This window comes from Panulirus ornatus, chromosome 56, assembly GCF_036320965.1.
Source record: "Panulirus ornatus isolate Po-2019 chromosome 56, ASM3632096v1, whole genome shotgun sequence".
Classification (NCBI taxonomy): domain Eukaryota; kingdom Metazoa; phylum Arthropoda; class Malacostraca; order Decapoda; family Palinuridae; genus Panulirus; species Panulirus ornatus.
The window spans coordinates 33318726-33346197 of NC_092279.1; the positions used below are offsets into that span (position 1 = coordinate 33318726).

General features: G+C 41.1%; 1 protein-coding gene across 4 annotated transcripts in view; it reads right to left on the reverse strand.

Annotated features, from left to right (window-relative positions):
* Positions 1-26060, reverse strand: part of LOC139766062 (uncharacterized) — a 46524-nt gene extending 20464 nt beyond the window's left edge. For 2 of the 4 annotated variants that reach the window (XR_011716779.1, XM_071694213.1), the window contains exons 1-2: positions 26014-26060; positions 5452-5580 (exon numbers count right to left, since the gene is read on the reverse strand). The gene's annotated coding sequence lies outside the window, so the exon portion shown is untranslated. The remainder of the gene's footprint in view (positions 1-5451; positions 5581-26013) is intronic. The other 2 variants (XM_071694214.1, XM_071694215.1) reach the window with 2 other exon arrangements.
* Between the last annotated feature and the right edge of the window lie 1412 nt (positions 26061-27472).

Sequence of the window (27472 nt, forward strand, 5' to 3'; positions counted from 1 at the left end):
TTATCACCTCCCCATTTGCGCCCTTCACTGAAGTTCCCATTTGCTCCCTTGTCTTACGCACTTTATTTACCTCCTTCCAGAACATCTTTTTATTCTCCCTAAAAGTTAATGATACTCTCTCACCCCAACTCTCATTTGCCCTTTTTTTCACCTCTTGCACCTTTCTCTTGACCTCCTGTCTCTTTCTTTTATACATCTCCCACTCAATTGCATTTTTTCCTTGCAAAAATCGTCCAAATGCCTCTCTCTTCTCTTTCACTAATACTCTTACTTCTTCATCCCACCACTCACTACCCTTTCTAATCAACCCACCTCCCACTCTTCTCATGCCACAAGCATCTTTTGCGCACTCCATCACTGATTCCCTAAATACATCCCATTCCTCCCCCACTCCCCTTACTTCCATTGTTCTCACCTTTTTCCATTCTGTACTCAGTCTCTCCTGGTACTTCCTCACACAGGTCTCCTTCCCAAGCTCACTTACTCTCACCACCCTCTTCACCCCAACATTCAGTCTTCTTTTCTGAAAACCTATACAAATCTTCACCTTAGCCTCCACAAGATAATGATCAGACATCCCTCCAGTTGCACCTCTCAGCACATTAACATCCAAAAGTCTCTCTTTCGCACGCCTGTCAATTAACACGTAATCCAATAATGCTCTCTGGCCATCTCTCCTACTTACATAAGTATACTTATGTATATCTTGCTTTTTAAACCAGGTATTCCCAATCATCAGTCCTTTTTCAGCACATAAATCTACAAGCTCTTCACCATTTCCATTTACAACACTGAACACCCCATGTATACCAATTATTCCCTCAACTGCCACATTACTCACCTTTGCATTCAAATCACCCATCACTATAACCCGGTCTCGTGCATCAAAACCACTAACACACTCATTCAGCTGCTCCCAAAACACTTGCCTCTCATGATCTTTCTTCTCATGCCCAGGTGCATATGCACCAATAATCACCCACCTCTCTCCATCAACTTTCAGTTTTACCCATATTAATCGAGAATTTACTTTCTTACATTCTATCACATACTCCCACAACTATTTCAGGAGTATTGCTACTCCTTCCCTTGCTCTTGTCCTCTCACTAACCCCTGACTTTACTCCCCAGACATTCCCAAACCACTCTTCCCCTTTACCCTTGAGCTTCGTTTCACTCAGAGCCAAAACATCCAGGTTCCTTTCCTCAAACATACTACCTATCTCTCCTTTTTTCACATCTTGGTTACATCCACACACATTTAGGCACCCCACTCTGAGCCTTCGAGGAGGATGAGCACTCCCCGCGTGACTCCTTCTTCTGTTTCCCATTTTAGAAAGTTAAAAAATACAAGGAGGGGAGGATTTCTGGCCCCCCGCTCCCGTCCCCTCTAGTCGCTTTCTACGACACGCGAGGAATACGTGGGAAGTATTCTTTCACCCCTATCCCCAGGGATAATATACATATATATATACATATACACATACACACACATACACACACATACGCACATATACACACACACACACATACATATATATACATATGAAAAACGTAAGAAACAATTTAGAAAACTGAAACTTCCAGCTTGAAATGAATGAAAAAATGAATGTCACATAATGGTTCAACCTCTGGATATGGAAAAAGGAAATGTATAATTTATTTACACAAACGTCAATATATATATATTATATATATACATATATATATACGAATAAAGTGTATATGAACGCGCACCTTCATAGAACATACAAAGCTCCATCAGCCAGGATCGAACCTGGGACCCCTTGTGGAAGAGGCAGGCATGCTAACCGCTAGGCTAAGGGACTGTATAACAGGAAACAACTATTCGAAATACTAAGTACTCGAATACCCTTCGTCTCACTATGGTGAGCAACGGGGTCTATCAGTTGTTTCCGAACAGAACACATAGCCAGCTGAGAGCGTTTTACCGAACCTGACTGTACAACGCGGAGTTACATGAATACGAATAAAGTGTATATGAACGCGCACCTTCATAGAACATACAAAGCTCCATCAGCCAGGATCGAACCTGGGACCCCTTGTGCAAGAGGCAGGCATGCTAACCGCTAGGCTAAGGGACTGTATAATAGGAAACAACTATTCGAAATACTAAGTACTCGAATACCCTTCGTCTCACTATGGTGAGCAATGGGGTCTATCGGTTGTTTCCGAACAGAACACATAGCCAGCTGAGAGCGTTTTACCGAACCTGACTGTACAACGCGGAGTTATATGAATACGAATAAAGTGTATATGAATGCGCACCTTCATAGAACATACAAAGCTCCATCAGCCAGGATTGAACCTGGGACCCTTTGTGCAAGAGGCAGGCATGCTAACCAAGGGGTCCCAGGTTCGATCCTGGCTGATGGAGCTTTGTATGTTCTATGAAGGTGCGCGTTCATATACACTTTATTCGTATTCATATAACTCCGCGTTGTACAGTCAGGTTCGGTAAAACGCTCTCAGCTGGCTATGTGTTCTGTTCGGAAACAACCGATAGACCCCGTTGCTCACCATAGTGAGACGAAGGGTATTCAAGTATTTCGAAGTTGTTTCCTATTATACAGTCCCTTAGCCTAGCGGTTAGCATGCCTGCCTCTTGCACAAGGGGTCCCAGGTTCGATCCTGGCTGATGGAGCTTTGTATGATATATATATATATATATATATATATATATATATATTATCCCTGGGGATAGGGGAGAAAGAATACTTCCCACGTATTCCCTGCGTGTCGTAGAAGGCGACTAAAAGGGGAGGGAGCAGGTGGCTGGAAATCCTCCCCTCTCGTTTTTTTTTCAATTTTCCAAAAGAAGGAACAGAGAAGGGGGGCCAGGTGAGGATATTCCCTCAAAGGCCCAGTCCTCTGTTCTCAACGCTACCTCGCTAATGCGGGAAATGGCGAACAGTATGAAAAAAAGAAAAGAAATATATATTTATACATGCAGAGGGCAAAACAGAGGAAAAGTGTGGCACTTACTTTTACCATCCTCTTTCCACTCATATAATTTCTCCTTTTCAAAAACCTCTGCTAAGCTTCACCCTTGCCCCCACCAAGTAATGATCAAACATCCCTTCTCAATTGATTCACTTCCAATAATCTCTCTTATGCCTGCCTACCAATTAATATGTAATCTCATCCACAGCATCAAAGCAAAATAAAAATAGATAAATATCCAGTCAGCTTTGTTAAGGTGCCAAAATTTACGTTTAGAAGGGGCTTCTGAAGGGGGAGGTGCTGTTAAAACAGATACATTAAGGAAAGTGTGGTCAGATGAACTGAATGGGGGTGATATTGTGTAGTTACAGCTCAAAGGATTAGAGGTGAAGAACAGATCTAGAATATCAAAAAGTGGTCACAGAGGTCATATGAACATGGGTGGAATGGGAGATAACTTGCTCTAGGTATTTGAGAATGGAAAATGTTGAAATCCCTTCAGTAGAGGATCTTGGCTTGCAGGTGAGAGGCTGCCACAGTCTCATGGAGCTTAGACAGTCGAAGAAAGATACAAAATATGTGGAATTAGGAAAGCAGAGGGCAAAACAGAGGAAAAGTGTGTCACTTACTTTTACCATCCTCTTTCCACTCATATAATTTCTCCTTTTCAAAAACCTCTGCTAAGCTTCACCCTTGCCTCCACCAAGTAATGATCAAACATCCCACCATCTTCCCTTCTCAATTAATTCACTTCCAATAATCTCTCTTATGCCTGCCTACCAATTAATATGTAATCTCATCCACATATTCTTGTGTATGTTTCTCTTCCTAAGCCAGGTATCCTGATCATCGGTCATTTTTCAGCACACAACTCAACAAGCTGTTCACCATTTCCATTAACTCCATGCCCAACAATTATACTCTCAACTGCCACATTTTTCACTTTCTCATTCAAATCAACCATCACTGATACCTGATTTCTTGCATCAAAACTGCAGACACATTCAGCTGCTCTCAAAATATTCTTTCCTTTTCATGAGTAAGCGCATAAGCATTAACAATCAATTATAGTTCACAATCCACTTTAATTTTTACCTAAAACAGTCTGGAGCTCACTTCCTTACAATCTTTCTAACATTCCCCTTACTCAGCTTTACCTGTTACACCAACCCCTGACTTTACTCCTACAGATATATCCAAATCATCTATGGCTCAGAATTAGCTTGCCCAACTTATGCTCAGCTTGGATGTCAAGCAAATCTCCCAGCATTCCCTCAACTGCTTGTTTACATCCATAGGAGTTTGCAGTTCTTTACTGGGCAAATTCTCAGCACTCATAATCTTATGTGTCACCATTCAGTAATAATTCACCCCTAAATATGGCTACAAAGAGACCAGCAAGCAGTCCAAATTCTGGCAGTGCTATCAAACATCAGCATATTTCATTATCAATACAAGAGGAATTTGTTGAAAAATTATACATGGGCACCTTGGTCAGGGATTTATGTGAGCTTTACAATGCAGGTTTCTCAACTAAGTATGATTTAAAAAAGCACAAGATCCTTAGATTCTAAAATGGCACCAGACGTAAAAAAAAAAAAGGTATGGTCATCCATAAATTTCTGAAGAAAGAATAAAACAGTGGTTTGGATTGCACAACAATTCAGAGATATAAGCTTTGTTGGAATGGTGCTAGTATTTCCAGCAAAATGGATGGACAAGCAAGCAGTCCAAATTCTGGCAGTGCTATCAAACATCAGCACATTTCATTATCAATACAAGAGGAATTTGTTGAAAAATTATACATGGGCACCTTGGTCAGGGATTTATGTGAGCTTTACAATGCAGGTTTCTCAACTAAGTATGATTTAAAATAGCACAAGATAAGATCCTTAGATTCTAAAATGGCATCAGAAGTAAAAAAAAAAAGTAAGGTCATTTATAAATTTCTAAAGAAAGAATAAAACAGTGGTTTGGATTGGACAATAATTCAGAGATTTAGACTTTGTTGGAATGGTGCTAGTATTTCCAGCAAAATGGATGGAAAAGCTAAAATATTCCACAGAAGATTTAACCTTACAAAAAACTGTGACTACTCTAAAAGCTGTCCAAAGAATTTTAAGAACAAACATGGTATCAAACTACATAGTGTGTGAGGTGAAAAATGCTCTGCAAATAAAGAAGCCCTTGCTAAGCACCTGAAAAAGGTAGTTAAGTTAAATTAACAAAATTTAAGTTAGAAGCAGGTTTATAAGATTAATGAAACTGCTTTCTGTTGGAATGGTATACCCAGGCAATGACGGAAAAGGAAGAAGCCAATGAAATGAAAGTAAATATACAAGTTGACTGTCCCTGGTTGTTCCAACACTGCAAGTACACATGTGCATATTAATGGTAATTGAAAAAAATTGGTGTGATAGGGCTTCAAAGACACCAAAAGGATGCTAGTGACCTACTGCACAATAAAAATGGATGGATAAACACTAACCTTACCCTGAAGTGGTTCAAGAATTATTCTGTGCCTGAAGCAAGAGCTCACTGTACATCTGTGGGACTGGATCCAAGTAAAATCTTGGTAATTCTAGACAATTCTTCTGTTCAACGTAAAGCAAACCTCCTAGTGAAAGACAATGTGGTTGGATTGGATTCATAACTTAACTGCAGTTAAGTTCTTCATATGTTGGATAAGGGTTTCTTACAGTCTTTCATTGGCAAATAGTGATCAGATTTCATTTGGCCATTAAAAATTGCACTAAATTCTGGGACATCATCTTTAGCATTCACAAAGAATTACAACCTAAAGGTTATTGTTTGATTACCCAAAAAATTTGGGAAAAATTAAGTGCCTCTACTCTCCAGCATAGATTTCAGCAATAGAAAGTTAGTGACTGTTGATTCATAAAGTTTCAGCTATTTTGACATTTAATAATTTTATTTCTGTTCATGTGAACTCTATCCATGATCATGTTTGACCATTTTGGTTCAGAGATGAGAGCCATTAATAATTTTCAACAATTGGATTGGCAAAATGAAAGTTTCATAGGATCTGTGGATGCCTGGATATGTTTCACTGATATAGTTTTTAACCTCATATTTTCATGAGGTTCATAACTCACCCCACTATCAACTTATTTATTGCCAGCAAAATAAGAAAAATAAGTTATCAGTATAATTACACATCAACAACACCTTTGGGTACTGAGGAACTATGGTCTTTAATGGCAATGGAGTGTTTAGAGAATAACATACAAGTTCTGGAGCATGATTCAGAGCTTCATACGATATTTCATTTAATGATCATTTATATACTAATGGTAATGGAAAAAAAAGAGGCAAAATATAGGAATACTTTATGTACATGCACAACATCAGTAGAAGCTATGAAACCTAACTGAACCCCTCTTTCCCAGCAGCTGATACCATATTTCTTGAAAGTATTTACCTTATTTCGTAAAAGCAAAATATCTGAGAAACATGATGGTTATGGAAATTTGCGACCTGTTTTTGGATAATGGGTGAATTACAAGTTCAGTCATAAGCTGAAAATACCTTTGGATATTCAGTAACTTTCCATCTGCAACACTAATGTAATATCTAAAGAACAGACGAAAAACTGCAGTGTGATTCTGAGCATTACATGTTATTCTTCATATCAAATAAGAAACTCCAGGAGATCGCTCTGAATGTTAATAGGATGACTAGTGAGTGTAAGAGGAGGGAACTTTTGCAGAAATTCAAAAGTTATATTATGGATGTCCTAGGGATTGGGGAAACTCATATCCTTCAGCAGAGTATGTGGATTGAAAGTGGAAACAATGAATATAAGTTGTGGGAAGGCAGGAAAGGAGTGGTATGGATGGGAATGACTGATAATACTGGTCAACAAAGGTTCTGTCCTGTGGAAAAAAAATCTGTTTCTTATGTATTTTGCATGCTGAATACAAATATGTTTTCAGAATTTCTCTATCAACCATAATGTTTTGTTGCAATATACTTGCATATCATTACCACAGTATATATGTACCAGTGCTATATGGAGCATCTGAAACAAAAAGTTCAATAAAGACAGCTATTTTTATTGCTTGTGAAAAAAAATAGCTTCTTTCTTGGAAGCATAAGCCAAGATAAATGAGTCACCAGGAACCTGCAGAAACACAACTGGAAGTGTTGGGACATTCAAACAGCGCCCACTCCTGAGTAACAGTTCTCTGTCAGTTGTAGGTTAGAGCTCAATGTGTAAACAGTGTCTTTTCCACTCTGTTGACAGATTGTGCTTTTGTGCATTCAAGTGTTGTGCTGATACCCAATCCATCATTATAATGCCAAGAAACTGAGTAAATAGTCCAAATTCCTTCTGCTACATCTGCAGTGAAGACATTCATATCGCATAAATGTTCTTTCACACCCCTCATCAAAAACTGCTGTGAACATTGGTTGTAAAGTGGGTGACCAGGATAAAAGTTGGGCCCTCGATATCTGTTGTCATATGTGTCAGGATTCTCACAGCATGGGCAAAAGGTTCATGCCACATGCCTTTTGCCATTCCTATGGTTTGGAGAAAACCCATAGATCGTGCTTTGGATTGCTACTTCTGCCTGACAAATGTAAAAGGTATAACATCAAAGTCTATGCATACTATCAAATTTCCTAATTTACCATCTATGAGGCTAGTACCTCACACGTCAGGAATCATCTGTGCCAGATGACACTGAGCGACATTGAATCTGGTGATGAAAAAGTAGACCAAGTAGAGGACAATATGGATCCAACATTTGAAGCAAGTTCTTTAAGTGAACCACATTCACTGAGTCAAGATATTAATGATCTTGTCCATGATTTTAATTTGTCTAAGAAGCAAGCTGAAATTTTGGTTTCCAGGTTAAAAGACTGGAATCTTCTCCAAAATGAAGCTTGAGCTTGTTTTTATTGTGATCACCATGTCATATTCAAAGAATTTTTCTCCCTTGAAGTGGTCTGGTGTTTTGCAATGACATTCACTCTGTTATGGAGGCACTAAACCACGAATATAACACAAATGAGTGGGGCTTGTATACCGACTCATCAAAAATAAGTTTTAAAGCGGTTCTACTCCACAATGGAAATAAGTTCCACTCTTTTCCTCTGGCTCATGCAGCCCACACAAGGAAATCATATGATAACACAAATCTTCTTTTGGAAAAAATTAAGTACGGGGATTTAAGTGAAATGGATGTGGTGACCTGAAGGTTGTGGCACTTTTACTCGGAATGCAACTTGGTTACAAAAGGTTCTGTTGTTTCCTCTGTGAGTGGGACAGCCAGGACAAAAAAAAATATCACCGACTCCACTGAATAAGAATGTCACCAATCCTCCTCTTGTTTATCCAGAGAAAATCTATCTGCCTCCTTTACACATTGAGCTTGGGCTGATGAAGAACTTCGTCAAAGGTATGGATAAAACTGGCCATGGATTCACATATCTGAGGAATAAATTTCCCAGAATCAGTGATGTAAGGAGGTTATTATTGTAGGACCACAAATCAGGGAACTGCTTTGAGATGAAAAATTCGATGACGTGCAAATGAAGTTGAAAAAACAGCATGGCTGTCATTTAAGAGAGTTTGCAAAGATTTTTTTGGAAATCACAGATCAGAAAACTACTGTGATGTAAAAGATCTACTGACTTCATGTAAAGCTCTGGGGTGCAATATGAGTCTAAGAATTCACTTTTTGACTCACACTTGGACTTTTTAAAGGAAAATTTTTAGGCAGTCGGTGATGAGCATGGCAAAAGATTTTATCAGGATATTTTGGACACTGAATAGTGGAGCTCATCTATATTGGCAGATTACTGCTGGACAGTAAGGAAGGATGTTCCTGAGGCCAAATATAACTAAAAATTGTACACAACATTTTTGAGGTAAGTTTTTTAAGTGTAATACCAATCTTACGAATGAATGAGTAATATACACTTATTGCAAAATTCAATAGCTCTGTCACTAAAAAACCATGCCTGATAGAAAAATTCTAAAAACAGATTCTAAGTCAGCGTAAAGAGTACTATAAGGTCCACCTATTTCGGTCGTGGGACAAAAAAGAAAAGTTTACAAAATTCCGTTGACCAGTGTAATTATCCAGGAAGAGGAAAAGAAGGATGTACAATTGTGCTATCACTGAGTGTGTGGGAAGTTGTTACAAAACATGGATGGAATGGATTTTGAATGGTATAGGTGAAAGGAAACTTTGAATTGGGATGATTGTACTGGTATTCACATATACGCCCATGAATATGAGGACTATGCGAGGTAAGGATAAAATGATGCATTTCTGGAGAAATGTGAATGACTGTACAAAAGGGTTTGAGGTGAGAAAGATGGTTGTAATGGGTGATATGAATGTGTGGGTGGGATGTAATGAAATTGGTTGAGAGAGTTGGTGAATGGGGAGTGCCTGGAGTAAATGAGAATGGGAGTTTTCATGAGAATGTCTGCTGAGAGGTGAGAAAGGTTGTTTATTCCTTGCAAACACATCTTTTATCAGCACAAGATGATCCACAGATATATATGGATGAGAATTAATGAAAGAGAAGAAGAAAGTGGTTTGACTGACTCTGTGGCACTGTATGGAAGACTGGGAAAGTTTGTGCTGTATGCTAAAGTTGTGAAAGGATTCTTTGGAGATTCTGACCATTTTGCAGTTCTTGTGGAGGTGAAGATCAGGAAGAAGTGGAGGTATGGCATAAGGAAGAATGGATAGGCAAGTATTGGCAAGTGAGAAGAAAGAAAGTGAAACAGGAAGTGAAGAAAGTGCAGTAAATATACCAATGCAGCCATGTTTGAATGAGGTGTTTAAAATGTTTAAAGAAAGACTGTTAAAGATTGTAGAATTAGTTGTTGGATATGATATGTGAGATTTAAGAACTGAAGGGAAAAAATGTGTGGTGAATGGATGATATTAGAAATGCTGTGGAAGAGAAGAAAAAGGTATGTGGTAGACTGCTTCATAGGAATGCACCAGCAAAGAAGGAGGGAAGAATATAAGATGTGTAAGTGGAATGTTAAGAAACTGATAGAGGAAAGCAAAGAAAGAGTAAAGGATGATCTTGGAAAAAGTTGAGTGAAAAGCTAAGGAAAATAAGAAACTGTATCAGAAGAGGTTAAAAAGGAAAGCTGTGGATGTAAGAACATAAATGTAAATGTTATGAAGTAAGGATGGGGCATTGTTGCATTAAAAGGAGGAAATAAAAGTAAGTTGGAAAGAATATCCTAAAATACTGATGAATGTAGGAAAAGGTGAGGCAGCAGTTGTTACATGCATGCGTAGGGAGAATGGAAGGAAAAGGATACAAGTGCAGGAACCTATAGCAAGGGAGGTTAAAAGGGCGATAATGTGGTCAAAGGTAAGAAAGGCACTTGGAGTGGATGGGAATAAAGCTGAAATGTTGAAGTTTGGAGGAGAAAATTGGAGTGGATACATCTATAGCCCACGCCTTGCAACCATATAACACTGTTGGAACCACTATTCCTTCAAACATACCCATTTTTGCTTCCGAAATAATGTTCTCGACTTCCACACATTCTTCAACGCTTCCAGAACTTTCGCCCCCTTCCCCACCCTATGATTCACTTCTGCTTCCATGGTTCCATCCACTGCCAAATCGGCTTCCAGATATCTAAAACACTTCACTTCCTCCAGTTTTTCTCCATTCAAACTTACCTCCCAATTGACTTGTCCCTCAACCCTACTGTACCTAATAACCTTGCTCTTATCCACATTTACTCTCAGCTTTCTTCTTTCACAACTTTACCAAACTCAGTCACCAGCTTCTGCAGTTTCTCACCCGAACAGCCACCAGTGTTTTATCATCAGCGAACAACAACTGACTCCCTTCCCTAGCCCTCTCATCCACAACAGACTGCATACTTGCCCCTCTCTCCAAAACTTTTGCATTCACCTCCCTAACAACCCCTCTATAAACAAATTAAACAACTATGGAGACCTCACGCACCCCTGCCGCAAACCAACATTCACTGAGAAACAATCACTTCCCTCTCTTCCTACTCGTACACATGCCCTACATCCTCGATAAAAACTTTTCACTGCTTCTAACAACTTGCCTCCCACATCATATATCCTTAATACCTTCCACAGAGCATCTCTATCATATGCCTTCTCCATATCTATAAATGCTACATACAAATCCATTTGCTTTTCTAAGTATTTCTCACATACATTCTTCAAAGGAAACTCCTGATCCACACATCCTCTACCACTTCTGAAACCACACTACTCTTCCCCAATCTGATGCTCTGTACATGCCTTCACCCTCTCTATCAATACCCTCCCATATAATATCCCAAGAATACTCAATAAACTTACACCTCTGTAATTAGAGCACTCACCTTTATCACCTTCGCCTTTGTACAATGGCACTATGCATGCATCCCGCCAATCCTCAGGCACCTCACCATGAGTCATACATACATTAAATGTCCTTATCAACCAGTCAACAACACAGTCACCCATTTTAATAAATTCCACTGCAATACCATCCAAACCTGCTGCCTTGCCGGCTTTCATCTTCCGCAAAGCTTTTACTACCTCTTCTCTGTTTACCAAATCATTCTCCCTATCCCTCTCACTTCGCACACCACCTCGACCAAAACACCCTATATCTGCCACTCTATCATCTAACACATTCAACAAACCTTCAAAATACTCACTCCATCCCCTTCTAACATCACCTCCCCATTAGCCCCCTTAACCAATATTCCCATTTATTCTTTTGTCTTACACACTTCATTTACCTCCTTCCAAAACATCTTTTTATTCTCCATAAAATTCAATGATACTCTCTCACCCCAACTCTCACTTGCCCTCTTTTTCACCTCTTGCACCTTTCTCTTGACCTCCTGCCTGTTTCTTTTATATATCTCCCACTCATTTGCACTGTTTCCCTCCAAAACTCGTTGAAATGCCTCTCTGTTCTCTTTCACTAATAATCTTACTTCATCCAACCACTCACTACCCTTTCTAACCTGCCCACCTACCACGCTTCCCATGCTACAAGCATCTTTTGTGCAAGCCATCACTGCTTCCCTAAATACATCCCATTCCTCCCCCCCTCCCCTTACAACTTTTGCTCTTACCTTTTTCCATTCTGCACTCAGTCTCTCCTAGTACTTCCTCACACAAGTCTCCTTCCCAAGCTCACTTACTTTCACCACTCTCTTCACCCTAACATTCTCTCTTCTTTCCTGAAAACCTCTACAAATCTTCACCTTCACCTCCATAAGATAATGGTCATCATCACCTCCCCATTAGCCCCCTCAACCGATGTTCCCATTTATTCTTTTGTCTTACGCATTTTATTTACCTCCTTCCAAAACATCTTTTTATTCTCCCTAAAATTTAATTGCCCTCTTTTTCACTTCTTGCACCTTTCTCTTGACCTCCTGCCTCTTTCTTTTATACACCTCCCACTCATTTGCAGTTATCCTCCAAAACTCGTTGAAATGCCTCTCTCATCTCTTTCACTAATAATCTTACTTCATCTAACCACGCACTACCCTTTCTAACCTGCCCATCTCCCATGCTTCTCATGCTACAAGCATCTTTTGCGCAAGCCATCACTGCTTCCCTAAATACATCCCATTCCTCCCCCCCTCCCCTTACATCCTTTGCCCTTACCTTTTTCCATTCTGCACTCAGTCTCTCCTGGTACTTCCTCACACAAGTACCCTTCCCAAGCTCACTTACTTTCACCACTCTCTTCACCCTAACTAACATTCTCTCTTCTTTTCTGAAAACCTCTACAAATCTCCACCTTCACCTCCACAAGATAATGGTCAGACATCCCTCCAGTTGTATCTCTCAGCACATTAACATCCAAAAAGTCTCTCTCGTGTGCTTGTCAATTAACACGTAATCCAATATTGCTCTCTGGCCATCTCTCCTACTTACATACATATACTTATGTACATCTCTCTTTTTAAACCAGGTATTCCCAATCACCATTCCTTTTTCAGCACACAAATCTACAAGCTCTTCACCATTTCCATTTACAACACTGAACACCCCATGTACAACAATTATTCCGTCAACTGCCACATTACTCACCTTTGCATTCAAATCATCCATCACTATAACCCGGTCTCGTGCATCAAAGCTACTAACACACTCACTCAGCTGCTCCCAAAACACTTGCCTCTCAAGATCTTTCTTCTCATGCCCAGGTGCATAGGCACCAATAATCACCCATCTCTCTCCATCCACTTTCAGTTTTACCATATCAATCTCGAGTTTACTTTCTTACACTCAATCACATACTACCAATCACATGCTACTCCTTCCCTTGGTCTTGTCCTCTCACCAACCCCTGAATTTATTCCCAAAACATTCCCAAAACACTCTTCCCCTTTCCCCTTGAGCTTTGTTTCACTCAGAGCCAAAACATCGAGGTTCCTTTCCTAAAGCATACTACCTATCTCTCCTTTTTTCTCATCTTGGTTACATCCACCCACATTTAAACACCACAATCTGAGCCTTCGAAGAGGATGAGCACTCCCTGCGTGACTCCTTCTTCTGTTTTCCCTTTTAGAAAGTTGAAATACAAGGAGGGGAGGGTTTCTAGCCCCCCCCCGCTCCCGTCCCCTTTAGTCGCCTTCTATGACACGAGGAATGCGTTGATAGTATTCTTTCTCCCCTATCCCCAGAGATAATATATTCTTTATTCTCTTTTATTATACTTTGTCGCTGTCTCCTGCATTAACGAGGTAGCGCAAGGAAACAGACGAAAGAAAGGCCCTTCCCCCCCACCTACATACACATGCATCTATATACACGTCCACACACGCACCTATACATCTCAATGTATATATATATATATATATATATATATATATATATATATATATATATATATATATATATATATTTTTTTTTTTTTTTTTTTTATACTTTGTCGCTGTCTCCCGCGTTTGCGAGGTAGCGCAAGGAAACAGACGAAAGAAATGGCCCAACCCCCCCCCATACACATGTACATACACACGTCCACACACGCAAATATACATACCTACACAGCTTTCCATGGTTTACCCCAGACGCTTCACATGCCCTGATTCAATCCACTGACAGCACGTCAACCCCTGTATACCACATCGCTCCAATTCACTCTATTCCTTGCCCTCCTTTCACCCTCCTGCATGTTCAGGCCCCGATCACACAAAATCTTTTTCACTCCATCTTTCCACCTCCAATTTGGTCTCCCTCTTCTCCTCGTTCCCTCCACCTCCGACACATATATCCTCTTGGTCAATCTTTCCTCACTCATTCTCTCCATGTGCCCAAACCATTTCAAAACACCCTCTTCTGCTCTCTCAACCACGCTCTTTTTATTTCCACACATCTCTCTTACCCTTACGTTACTTACTCGATCAAACCACCTCACACCACACATTGTCCTCAAACATCTCATTTCCAGCACATCCATCCTCCTGCGCACAACTCTATCCATAGCCCACGCCTCGCAACCATACAACATTGTTGGAACCACTATTCCTTCAAACATACCCATTTTTGCTTTCCGAGATAATGTTCTCGACTTCCACACATTTTTCAAGGCTCCCAAAATTTTCGCCCCCTCCCCCACCCTATGATCCACTTCCGCTTCCATGGTTCCATCCGCTGACAGATCCACTCCCAGATATCTAAAACACTTCACTTCCTCCAGTTTTTCTCCATTCAAACTCACCTCCCAATTGACTTGACCCTCAACCCTACTGTACCTAATAACCTTGCTCTTATTCACATTTACTCTTAACTTTCTTCTTCCACACACTTTACCAAACTCAGTCACCAGCTTCTGCAGTTTCTCACATGAATCAGCCACCAGCGCTGTATCATCAGCGAACAACAACTGACTCACTTCCCAAGCTCTCTCATCCCCAACAGACTTCATACTTGCCCCTCTTTCCAGGACTCTTGCATTTACCTCCCTAACAACCCCATCCATAAACAAATTAAACAACCATGGAGACATCACACACCCCTGCCGCAAACCTACATTCACTGAGAACCAATCACTTTCCTCTCTTCCTACACGTACACATGCCTTACATCCTCGATAAAAACTTTTCACTGCTTCTAACAACTTGCCTCCCACACCATATATTCTTAATACCTTCCACAGAGCATCTCTATCAACTCTATCATATGCCTTCTCCAGATCCATAAATGCTACATACAAATCCATTTGCTTTTCTAAGTATTTCTCACATACATTCTTCAAAGCAAACACCTGATCCACACATCCTCTACCACTTCTGAAACCGCACTGCTCTTCCCCAATCTGATGCTCTGTACATGCCTTCACCCTCTCAATCAATACCCTCCCATATAATTTACCAGGAATACTCAACAAACTTATACCTCTGTAATTTGAGCACTCACTCTTATCCCCTTTGCCTTTGTACAATGGCACTATGCACGCATTCCGCCAATCCTCAGGCACCTCACCATGAGTCATACATACATTAAATAACCTTACCAACCAGTCAACAATACAGTCACCCCCTTTTTTAATAAATTCCACTGCAATACCATCCAAACCTGCTGCCTTGCCGGCTTTCATCTTCCGCAAAGCTTTTACTACCTCTTCTCTGTTTACCAAATCATTTTCCCTAACCCTCTCACTTTGCACACCACCTCGACCAAAACACCCTATATCTGCCACTCTGTCATCAGACACATTCAACAAACCTTCAAAATACTCATTCCATCTCCTTCTCACATCACCACTACTTGTTATCACCTCCCCATTTACGCCCTTCACTGAAGTTCCCATTTGCTCCCTTGTCTTACGCACCCTATTTACCTCCTTCCAGAACATCTTTTTATTCTCCCTAAAATTTACTGATAGTCTCTCACCCCAACTCTCATTTGCCCTTTTTTTCACCTCTTGCACCTTTCTCTTGACCTCCTGTCTCTTTCTTTTATACTTCTCCCACTCAATTGCATTTTTTCCCTGCAATATATACACATGTACATAATTCATACTGTCTGCCCTTATTCATTCCCGTCACCATCCCACGACACATGAAATGACAACCCCCTCCCCCTGCATGTGCGCGAGGTAGTGCTAGGAAAAGACAACAAAGGCCACATTCGTTCACACTCAGTCTCTAGGTGTCATGTATAATGCACCGAAACCACAGCTCTCTTTCCACATCCAGGCCCAACAAAACTTTCCATGGTTTACCCTAGACGCTTTACATGCCCTGGTTCAATTCACTGACAGCATGTTGACTCCGCTATACCACATCGTTACAATTCACTCTATTCCTTGCACGCCTTTCACCCTCCTGCATGTTCAGGCCCCAATCACTGAAAATAAAAAATATTTATTTTCTTTATTTTGCTTTGTCGCAGTCTTCCGCGTTTGTGAGGTAGCGCAAGGAAACAGACGAAAGAAATGGCCCAACCCACCACAATACACATGTATATACATACACATCCACACACGCAAATATACATACCCATACATCTCAATGTACACATATATATACACACACAGACACATACATATATACACGTGCACACAATTCACACTGTCTGCATTTATTCATTCCCATCGCCACCTCGCCATACATGGAATAACATCCCCCTCCCCCCTCATGTGTGTGAGGTAGCGCTAGGAAAAGACATCAAAGACCCCATTCGTTCACACTCAGTCTCTAGCTGTCATGCAATAATGCCCAAAACCACAGCTCCCTTTTCACATCCAGGCCCCACACAACTTTCCATGATTTACCCCAGACACTTCACATGCCCTGATTCAATCCATTGACAGCACATCGACCCCAGTATACCACATCGATCCAATTCACTCTATTCCTTGCCCGCCTTTCACCCTCCTGCATGTTCAGGCCCCGATCACTCAAAATCTTTTTCACTCCATCTTTCCACCTCCAATTTGGTCTCCCACTTCTCGTTCCCTCCACCTCCGACACATACATCCTCTTGGTCAATCTTTCCTCACTCATTCCCTCCATGTGACCAAACCATTTCAAAACACCCTCTTCTGCTCTCTCAACCATGTTCTTTTTATTTCCACACATCTCCCTTACCCTTACATTACTTACTCGATCAAACCACCTCACACCACATATTGTCCTCAAACATCTCATTTCCAACACATCCACCCTCCTGCACACAATTCTATCCATAGCCCACGCCTCGCAACCATACAACATTGTTGGAACCACTATTCCTTCAAACATACCCATTTTTGCTTTCCGAGATAATATTTTTTTTTTTTTTTTTTCATACTATTCGCTATTTCCCGCGATAGCGAGGTAGCGTTAAGAACAGAGGACTGGGCCTTTGAGGGAATATCCTCACCTGGACCTCTTCTCTGTTCCTTCTTTTGGAAAATTAAAAAAAAAAAAAAAAAAAGAGAGGGGAGGATTTCCAGCCCCCCGCTCCCTTCCCTTTTAGTCGCCTTCCACGACACACAGGGAATCCGTGGGAAGTATTCTTTCTCCCCTATCCCCAGGGAATATAAATATATATATATTTTTTTTTTTCATACTATTCGTCATTTCCCGCATTAGCGAGGTAGCGCTAAGAACAGAGGACTGGGCCTTTGAGGGAATATCCTCACCTGGCCCCCTTCTCTGTTCCTTCTTTTGGAAAAAAAAAAAAAAAAAAAAAAAAAAAAAAAAAAAAAGAGGGGAGGATTTCCAGCCCCCCGCTCCCTTCCCTTTTAGTCGCCTTCTACGACACGCAGGGAATACGTGGGAAGTATTCTTTCTCCCCTATCCCCAGGGATAATATATATATATATATATATATACACACATATATATATATATATATATATATATATTTCTTTTGCTTTGTCGCTGTCTCCCGCGCTTGCGAGGCAGCGCAAGGAAACAGACGAAAGAAACGGCCCAACCCACCCCCACACACATGCACACACACACGTCCACACACGCAAACACACACACCCACACAGCCCCCCACGGCCCACCCCAGACGCCCCACATGCCCCGATTCAATCCACTGACAGCACGTCAACCCCGGCACACCACATCGCTCCAACTCACTCCACTCCCCGCCCTCCCCTCACCCTCCCGCACGTTCAGGCCCCGATCACACAAAACCCCCCTCACTCCATCTTTCCACCTCCAATCCGGTCTCCCTCCCCTCCTCGCTCCCTCCACCCCCGACACACACATTCTCCTGGTCAATCCCTCCTCACTCATTCTCTCCATGCGCCCGAACCACCTCAAAACACCCCCCTCTGCTCCCCCAACCACGCCCTCCCCATTTCCACACATCTCTCCCACCCCCACGCCACCCACTCGACCAAACCACCTCACACCACACACCGTCCCCAAACATCTCACCTCCAGCACATCCATCCTCCCGCGCACAACTCCATCCACAGCCCACGCCTCGCAACCACACAACATTGTTGGAACCACCACTCCCCCAAACACACCCACCCCCGCCCTCCGAGACAATGTTCCCGACCTCCACACACCCCCCAAGGCTCCCAGAATTTTCGCCCCCTCCCCCACCCCACGACCCACCTCCGCCCCCATGGTCCCATCCGCCGCCAGATCCACTCCCAGACATCCAAAACACTTCACCTCCTCCAGCCCTTCTCCACTCAAACCCACCTCCCAACCGACTTGACCCCCAACCCCACCGCACCCAACAACCCTGCTCCCACCCACACCCACTCCCAACCCCCTTCCTTCACACACCCCACCAAACTCAGTCACCAGCTTCTGCAGCTTCTCACATGAATATATATATATATATATATATATATATATATATATATATATATTCATTTTCTCCCTCTCCTTTGCTTTGTCACCGTCTCCCACGTCAGCGAGGTAGCGCAAGGAATCAGATGAAAGAATGGCCCAACCCACCCACATACACATGTATATACATACACATCCACACACGCAAATATACATACCTATACATCTCAATGTATACATATATATACACACACAAACATATACATATATACACATGTACATGATTCATACTGTCTGCCTTTATTCATTCCCATCGCCATATATAATATATATAATATATATATATATTTTTTTTTTCCTTTTTTTTTTTTTAACTTTCTAAAATGGGAAACAGAAGAAGGAGTCACGCGGGGAGTGCTCATACTCCTCGAAGGCTCAGATTGGGGTGCCTAAATGTGTGTGGATGTAACCAAGATGTGAAAAAAGGAGAGATAGGTAGTATGTTTGAGGAAAGGAACCTGGATGTTTTGGCTCTGAGTGAAACGAAGCTCAAGGGTAAAGGGGAAGAGTGGTTTGGGAATGTCTTGGGAGTAAAGTCAGGGGTTAGTGAGAGGACAAGAGCAAGGGAAGGAGTAGCAGTACTCCTGAAACAGGAGTTGTGGAAGTATGTGATAGAATGTAAGAAAGTAAATTCTCGATTAATATGGGTAAAACTGAAAGTTGATGGAGAGAGATGGGTGATCATTGGTGCATATGCACCTGGGCATGAGAAGAAAGATCATGAGAGGCAAGTGTTTTGGGAGCAGCTGAATGAGTGTGTTAGTGGTTTTGATGCAAGAGACTGGGTTATAGTGTTGGGTGATTTGAATGCAAAGGTGAGTAATGTGGCAGTTGAGGGAATAATTGGTATACATGGGGTGTTCAGTGTTGTAAATGGAAATGGTGAAGAGCTTGTAGATTTATGTGCTGAAAAAGGACTGATGATTGGGAATACCTGGTTTAAAAAGCGAGATATACATAAGTATACTTATGTAAGTAGGAGAGATGGCCAGAGAGCGTTATTGGATTACGTGTTAATTGACAGGCGCACGAAAGAGAGACTTTTGGATGTTAATGTGCTGAGAGGTGCAACTGGAGGGATGTCTGATCATTATCTTGTGGAGGCTAAGGTGAAGATTTGTATGGGTTTCCAGAAAAGAAGAGTGAATGTTGGGGTGAAGAGGGTGGTGAGAGTAAGTGAGCTTGGGAAGGAGACTTGTGTGAGGAAGTACCAGGAGAGACTGAGTACAGAATGGAAAAAGGTGAGAACAATGGAAGTAAGGGGAGTGGGGGAGGAATGGGATGTATTTAGGGAATCAGTGATGGATTGCGCAAAAGATGCTTGTGGCATGAGAAGAGTGGGAGGTGGGTTGATTAGAAAGGGTAGTGAGTGGTGGGATGAAGAAGTAAGAGTATTAGTGAAAGAGAAGAGAGAGGCATTTGGACGATTTTTGCAGGGAAAAAATGCAATTGAGTGGGAGACGTATAAAAGAAAGAGACAGGAGGTCAAGAGAAAGGTGCAAGAGGTGAAAAAGAGGGCAAATGAGAGTTGGGGTGAGAGAGTATCATTAAATTTTAGGGAGAATAAAAAGATGTTCTGGAAGGAGGTAAATAAAGTGCGTAAGACAAGGGAGCAAATGGGAACTTCAGTGAAGGGCGCAAATGGGGAGGTGATAACAAGTAGTGGTGATGTGAGAAGGAGATGAAATGAGTATTTTGAAGGTTTGTTGAATGTGTTTGATGATAGAGTGGCAGATATAGGGTGTTTTAGTCGAGGTGGTGTGCAAAGTGCGAGGGTTAGGGAAAATGATTTGGTAAACAGAGAAGAGGTAGTAAAAGCTTTGCGGAAGATGAAAGCCGGCAAGGCAGCAGGTTTGGATGGTATTGCAGTGGAATTTATCAAAAAAGGGGGTGACTGTATTGTTGACTGGTTGGTACGGTTATTTAATGTATGTATGACTCATGGTGAGGTGCCTGAGGATTGGCGGAATGCGTGCATAGTGCCATTGTACAAAGGCAAAGGGGATAAGAGTGAGTGCTCAAATTACAGAGGTATAAGTTTGTTGAGTATTCCTGGCAAATTGTATGGGAGGGTATTGATTGAGAGGGTGAAGGCATGTACAGAGCATCAGATTGGGGAAGAGCAGTGTGGTTTCAGAAGTGGTAGAGGATGTGTGGATCAGGTGTTTGCTTTGAAGAATGTATGTGAGAAATACTTAGAAAAGCAAATGGATTTGTATGTAGCATTTATGGATCTGGAGAAGGCATATGATAGAGTTGATAAAGATGCTCTGTGGAAGGTATTAAGAATATATGGTGTGGGAGGCAAGTTGTTAGAAGCAGTGAAAAGTTTTTATCGAGGATGTAAGGCATGGGTACGTGTAGGAAGAGAGGAAAGTGATTGGTTCTCAGTGAATGTAGGTTTGCGGCATGGGTGTGTGATGTCTCCATGGTTGTTTAATTTGTTTATGGATGGGGTTGTTAGGGAGGTGAATGCAAGAGTTTTGGAAAGAGGGGCAAGGATGAAGTCTGTTGGGGATGAGAGAGCTTGGGAAGTGAGTCAGTTGTTGTTCGCTGATGATACAGCGCTGGTGGCTGATTCATGTGAGAAACTGCAGAAGCTGGTGACTGAGTTTGGTAAAGTGTGTGAAAGAAGAAAGTTAAGAGTAAATGTGAATAAGAGCAAGGTTATTAGGTACAGTAGGGTTGAGGGTCAAGTCAATTGGGAGGTGAGTTTGAATGGAGAAAAACTGGAGGAAGTGAAGTGTTTTAGATATCTGGGAGTGGATCTGGCAGCGGATGGAAACATGGAAGCGGAAGTGGATCATAGGGTGGGGGAGGGGGCGAAAATTATGGGGGCCTTGAAGAATGTGTGGAAGTCGAGAACATTATCTCGGAAAGCAAAAATGGGTATGTTTGAAGGAATAGTGGTTCCAACAATGTTGTATGGTTGCGAGGCGTGGACTATGGATAGAGTTGTGCGCAGGAGGATGGATGTGCTGGAAATGAGATGTTTGAGGACAATGTGTGGTGTGAGGTGGTTTGATCGAGTAAGTAACGTAAGGGTAAGAGAGATGTGTGGAAATAAAAAGAGCGTGGTTGAGAGAGCAGAAGAGGGTGTTTTGAAATGGTTTGGTCACATGGAGAGAATGAGTGAGGAAAGATTGACCAAGAGGATATATGTGTTGGAGGTGGAGGGAACGAGGAGAAGAGGGAGACCAAATTGGAGGTGGAAAGATGGAGTGAAAAAGATTTTGTGTGATCGGGGCCTGAACATGCAGGAGGGTGAAAGGAGGGCAAGGAATAGAGTGAATTGGAGCGATGTGGTATACCGGGGTTGACGTGCTGTCAGTGGATTGAATCAAGGCATGTGAAGCGTCTGGGGTAAACCATGGAAAGCTGTGTAGGTATGTATATTTGCGTGTGTGGACGTATGTATATACATGTGTATGGGGGTGGGTTGGGCCATTTCTTTCGTCTGTTTCCTTGCGCTACCTCGCAAACGCGGGAGACAGCGACAAAGAAAAAAAAAAAAAAAATATATATATATATATATATATATATATATATATATATATATATATATATATATATATCTTTTTTACTGTTTCTTGCTTTATTTCATATTGTGTTCCCAGGTTGCTCTATCCCAGTATCTTCTGATGTAGATAATAATAATATTAATTATAATAATAATAAACAGATTATTGAAGTGAAGTTAGATAGCTATTTGGCTTACAATACATAGCTGAGATATTACAAAACTGGGAAGTCAGAACAATAGCTAGTTAACTAATCATTGGGAAAATCAAGGTAGGGCTGGATATTTCCTCACTTTGGACAAGCACAATTAATTTACTTCTACTATGTCTAAGTGGCAGATATAGAGGAAGGTTTACAGAAAATACCATGTTTTACATATTACGTACTTAGTGGTAATTTGGACACTGTGACAAATAGTTACATGTTGATTAAGTTACAGTAATTTAGCAGTTGACATACCACACAGCCTAACCAAGAGAGGCCAAGCTAATTATGTGTTTAGCTATGAACTTGTATAAGGATGGTCTATCTTCAAAATGGTAGGTATAGGAATATTCTTAATCTATTTGCACAAGCTCTGACTGATGCAAGTCAATTGTCCATGGGGATGGAGCATGTCTGCAGTTATTGCCAAACAGCCATGTGAGCTGCCAATGAGGTTTGGAGGGGATGGACTTGCTCAAAAAGATGATAGCCTCTTGGTAAGCGGTGTAAGACTGGCCTCACAATGAATCAGCATGTTCTTTGAACTCTTTCCAGCTGGTCTGTTTGTGTAGCTGTAAGGGAGGAGGACCAAGCTAGGGAGGCATAGGTCCCTTGGGTAAACTGGAAATGGTATACACATTCCTGAGCTCAGATGATGAGATGTCAAATGATCTCAGTCAGTGGAGAAGGTAGAGATACTATGAGGAAGATCTGACAATAATGCTGACATGGGTCTTCCAGTTTAAACCGTATAGTAGTCCCAACAATGTTAAATGGACAAAGTGATGAATGAGCAACAGATGAGGGTGTGAGGAGGAGGGTAGATGTGTTGAAAATGAAATGTATAAAAAAAAAAATAAATGCATCTACAGTGAAACCAAAAAGTTTGATGTCTCTGACCACCTGGGGATGTCAGGGCTGAGTGTGATGTCAGGGGGAAGGATGCTGTCTGCATCCAGGTTGATGTGCATAATCACAGTTTTGATGTGATTAATGGTGACATTGTTGGTTTAAATGCACTCCTGAAGGTTGATGATGTCCTGAAGGGCACTGAAGTCAGGAGAGTTGTTAATGATGCCAAAGGTGGAGTTGTCTATGTGCTTCCAGCAGAGGTTTGTTTCCCTCAGGGATCATTGATATGGATGAGGAAGCAGAATGGCCCCATCTTGATGCCCTGTGGGACACTGCAAGTGAGGGAAAGTGAGGTGGTGGTGTCCCCGCTGAAAGCAAATGGCTTGGTGTTGCTAAACTAGGGAGCTCACCAGCCATGAGACAAGATATTCATATAGTCATGGTTAACAGCTTTGTTTATGATGACAATGAGGTTCACCAAGTTGAAAGCAATGGTAAAGTCAACTGATAAGGCAGTGAGAAGTGGAGGACATCATGTTTCCAAATTGATGAGGATCCACTGAATCAGCACAAGTCCAGTCAAGACAAAACTTTCATTAGTCAGACTAGAAATTGTTGAGACAGCAAAAAGGAATAAGCTATAAAGAGACTCTGGGTTGGCAGATTTGTTTAAAGTGACATATGCCGTTTTCCAAGCTGTAGGACATTTAGACTGAGTGAAGCATTAATCATGGCACTTAGTTGTGTACCTAATTCATGGAAGAATTCCACTGTACAATTCAATTGGTAGATCTCAGAGTGTGGTTAATCATTTGATTTTAAGGTGCTGACGGCATTTAGCTACCTGATATTCCTCTCTGTGCGTGGAGGAAGTGGGGCTAGTAGGTATGCTAAGAGGGAGTTGACGTCAAGTTTTGGCAATCATTGGCAAGTATTGGCAAAGTGGATGTTAATTTTGCATGCAACCTCTCTCTGCTAATCGTATGTGTGTGTGGGATTTGTTCATGAATTTGTTACAGGGAGAGTTCTACAACTGTGTTGCCCTATCTCTTAACCTTGTATATATTTACAATGTCTTTACTCTTTTGTACATATGCATGAGACCACACCACAGCCTACTGTGTGCATGTGTGTGTGGAATAAAAGACATGGTACATATACAAGGTTCAGAGGTGGGTTAACAAGAGTTTAAGACTCTCTCTCCTTAACGTACATGTAGTAACACGCCATGAAAAAAGCATACACAGTCAACAAACAAATCTCCCTTCACTTGAATGCACAACACCAAGACAATCACATATTTTTCAAACAAGAGAAAAAGTCCAGTCTAGCTCTACGTTACTGTCACTTTTGGATGTTGGGCGATTCTGTTTGGTAATGCTTGAGTGTTTAGAGAATACCATAATACATGAAATGCATGATTTCAAAGATCATACTTTCTTGAACAATAGTAAATAAGATGAAAGTGACGAGGCTTATTTCCTTCAGGGAAAATGTGGGGTTCATTAATGTAAATGTTGGTAACACTTGTAAAATAATCAACAAAAACTATGAAAACCTCACCTAACCTAGTAGCTGAAATGTAGAGAAACATTAGAACAAATGAGTGTATGTGAGAAGGTCTGATGGTGGCACACGTCTGTTGCCTGATGACATTCAGTAGAATCTAAACAATGCTCACTTATGGGTGTGAATGGTATATTTCAACTTGAATATTGTATATTTGGATGAACCTCAACTACTAATGAGGTGTCATCACAATACACAGTGTACTTCCATATTTCACAGGATGATATGGATAAGAGGAGCAATTATTAGACTCTACTGAACTCTGTAAGTGCATAATTGCAACCCCTGACGACTTTTAGAAAAACTATAAACATATAGCACTGCATCATAAGAATGGACACGGTGAAACAAAATCATAAAAACACACGGAGAAAAGCTATAAATTATAAATATGAGTATAATTCTTATTTGTTGACCGGAATTTCTACAGCAATACCAGTGTATTTCACTAAGCCTCGAGCAATCCTTTTGTATTTCACCACTTAGGGATAACAGTGTACAATTATGCCTACATAATACCGAAAATATGGTAAACTTATGTTCCTTGGGAAAGTTATGAGATTTTCATTGATTCTTTTGATTTCTGGGTGTTTCATTTACTTTCACCCTATATATTCCCTATTCACCACTGATCTCCCAACTACTGTAAAACGCCTCCTTTACTCTAAATCTCATTAAACAAATTGCAAGTCCATTACTCTGGGTTTCTTCCCAGCTCACACTTCAATCCTGTAACTCACTTGGTAGATACTAATACAATTTTTCCAATAATAGGGTTCAACGATAAGCGTTTCTTCCAAATCCACATATCATCACATGGAAAATTCTACCATTAATCCCATATTTTCCCTGATCTTCATAACCCTCTTCGAATCATTGACTGTCAAAAAGGCAAGAAAAAGTCATGAACAGGAAGCGCCATTTTCATGTTATCGCAATAACACCGTACTCCACTACCTCGTGAAATAACACATATATTCCAAAGATAATAGTATGTCCTACTACTATTTTATATTCCATAAAAAAAAATAGTGATACAATATCAAACAAAAAGGTTGAATAAACGACTTTCTAAATGTTTACCTTGTCATCGTGGAGTAGAACTTTATTGTGTACAGGGTAGTGATGGGGGATACCTAGCTAAATATTTATATATGGGTTACGTCTCATCATAATTTAATACAATAACCAAAAAGAAATTAGTATTACATAACTGTCAATTCTATGCTTATAAAATGATGGAACATGAGCCAAAATAATCATGTATGTCTCTTAACGGCCTAATTCACTCATTACCGAGCATTGGTGATTAAAGTAGTCGTGCCTGGTATATAAATTTCTTGTCTTTTGTCCATCATTTTGATAATATCGATTAAGAAACGTGTGGAAAATCACCACCGGATCAGTTCTCAAAACGTCTATTTTGTCTCTGATTATTGCAACGTTCATCGGCAGCCTACAGGCTGGAGCGTATTTAGACTTCCCTTTTTAAGAGAAAGGGAATGCATGACTTGGGGCCCATATAAGAATATCATTATAGTAATGTAGCGCCATTTTAACATGTATTACAAAGTTTAGAGACGGCGGCAGCTTTTATAAAGTGGGGGAGGCCCCTCTATGTAGGGGGGTGAGACCCCCTGCTTTTCAAAGTGGGGGGTCTTTAGCCTCCCTGTCCCCCCTGTACCGTCGCCACTGAAGTTGCTTCAAATATGCACCACAATTAGTTACTAGTACATTCATCTAAGAGAGTGTTAGCATAATTTCGTTAAAATGGATTAATGCCTGTTAACTGCTACCGGATGAGAGTTTTTGTGATGCGTACGTGCTATACTGTCCACGAACAATGGAGGGGCACATACCTTGAGACTGGGTGCTGTACACTGTACATTGCCACATAGTTTCACGCATCATAACTATTCCTGGTCATGTAACAAGCAACATGGATAGTTTCGCTGGCGGGAGACTATGCGGCATGTTGCTATGAAATTTATATAAAGACTTTGACTCTATACATGAATTCATTATGCAATATTTACTTGTCTGTTCTTAATGTTGAGGATGGAAGATCATTGTAGGTTCTTGTTAGTTTTAGAAATAACCATAGCAAGCCTATCACACCATATTAAAAAAGTTAAGAAAACAATGAAATGTAATTCTAATTAATATGTTACAGGCTACAGTGAGGTACTATGAAGACGCTGTCGAAATCATATTTGAGAATTGCTTTCAATTCCAGGCGGAAAGAGAGAGAGAGAGAGAGAGAGAGAGAGAGAGAGAGAGAGAGAGAGAGAGAGAGAGAGAGAGAGAGAGAGAGAGAGAGAGAGAGAGAGAGAGAACATCAATTAAATCTTGTGTTTGTCTGGAAGCCTCTGTCTGTGTAATGACAGTAACAAAAGCGCCTCCAAACGTTTTTTTCTTCTTGTCACGTTGCTGAGGATGGAATGTAGAGCAATGGACTATTTAGAAGAGACACGTTCTAGCCCGGCTGTTGACACAGGCAAACAAATGACTCCTTCCTATTTTCTGACTCACATCTGTTTCC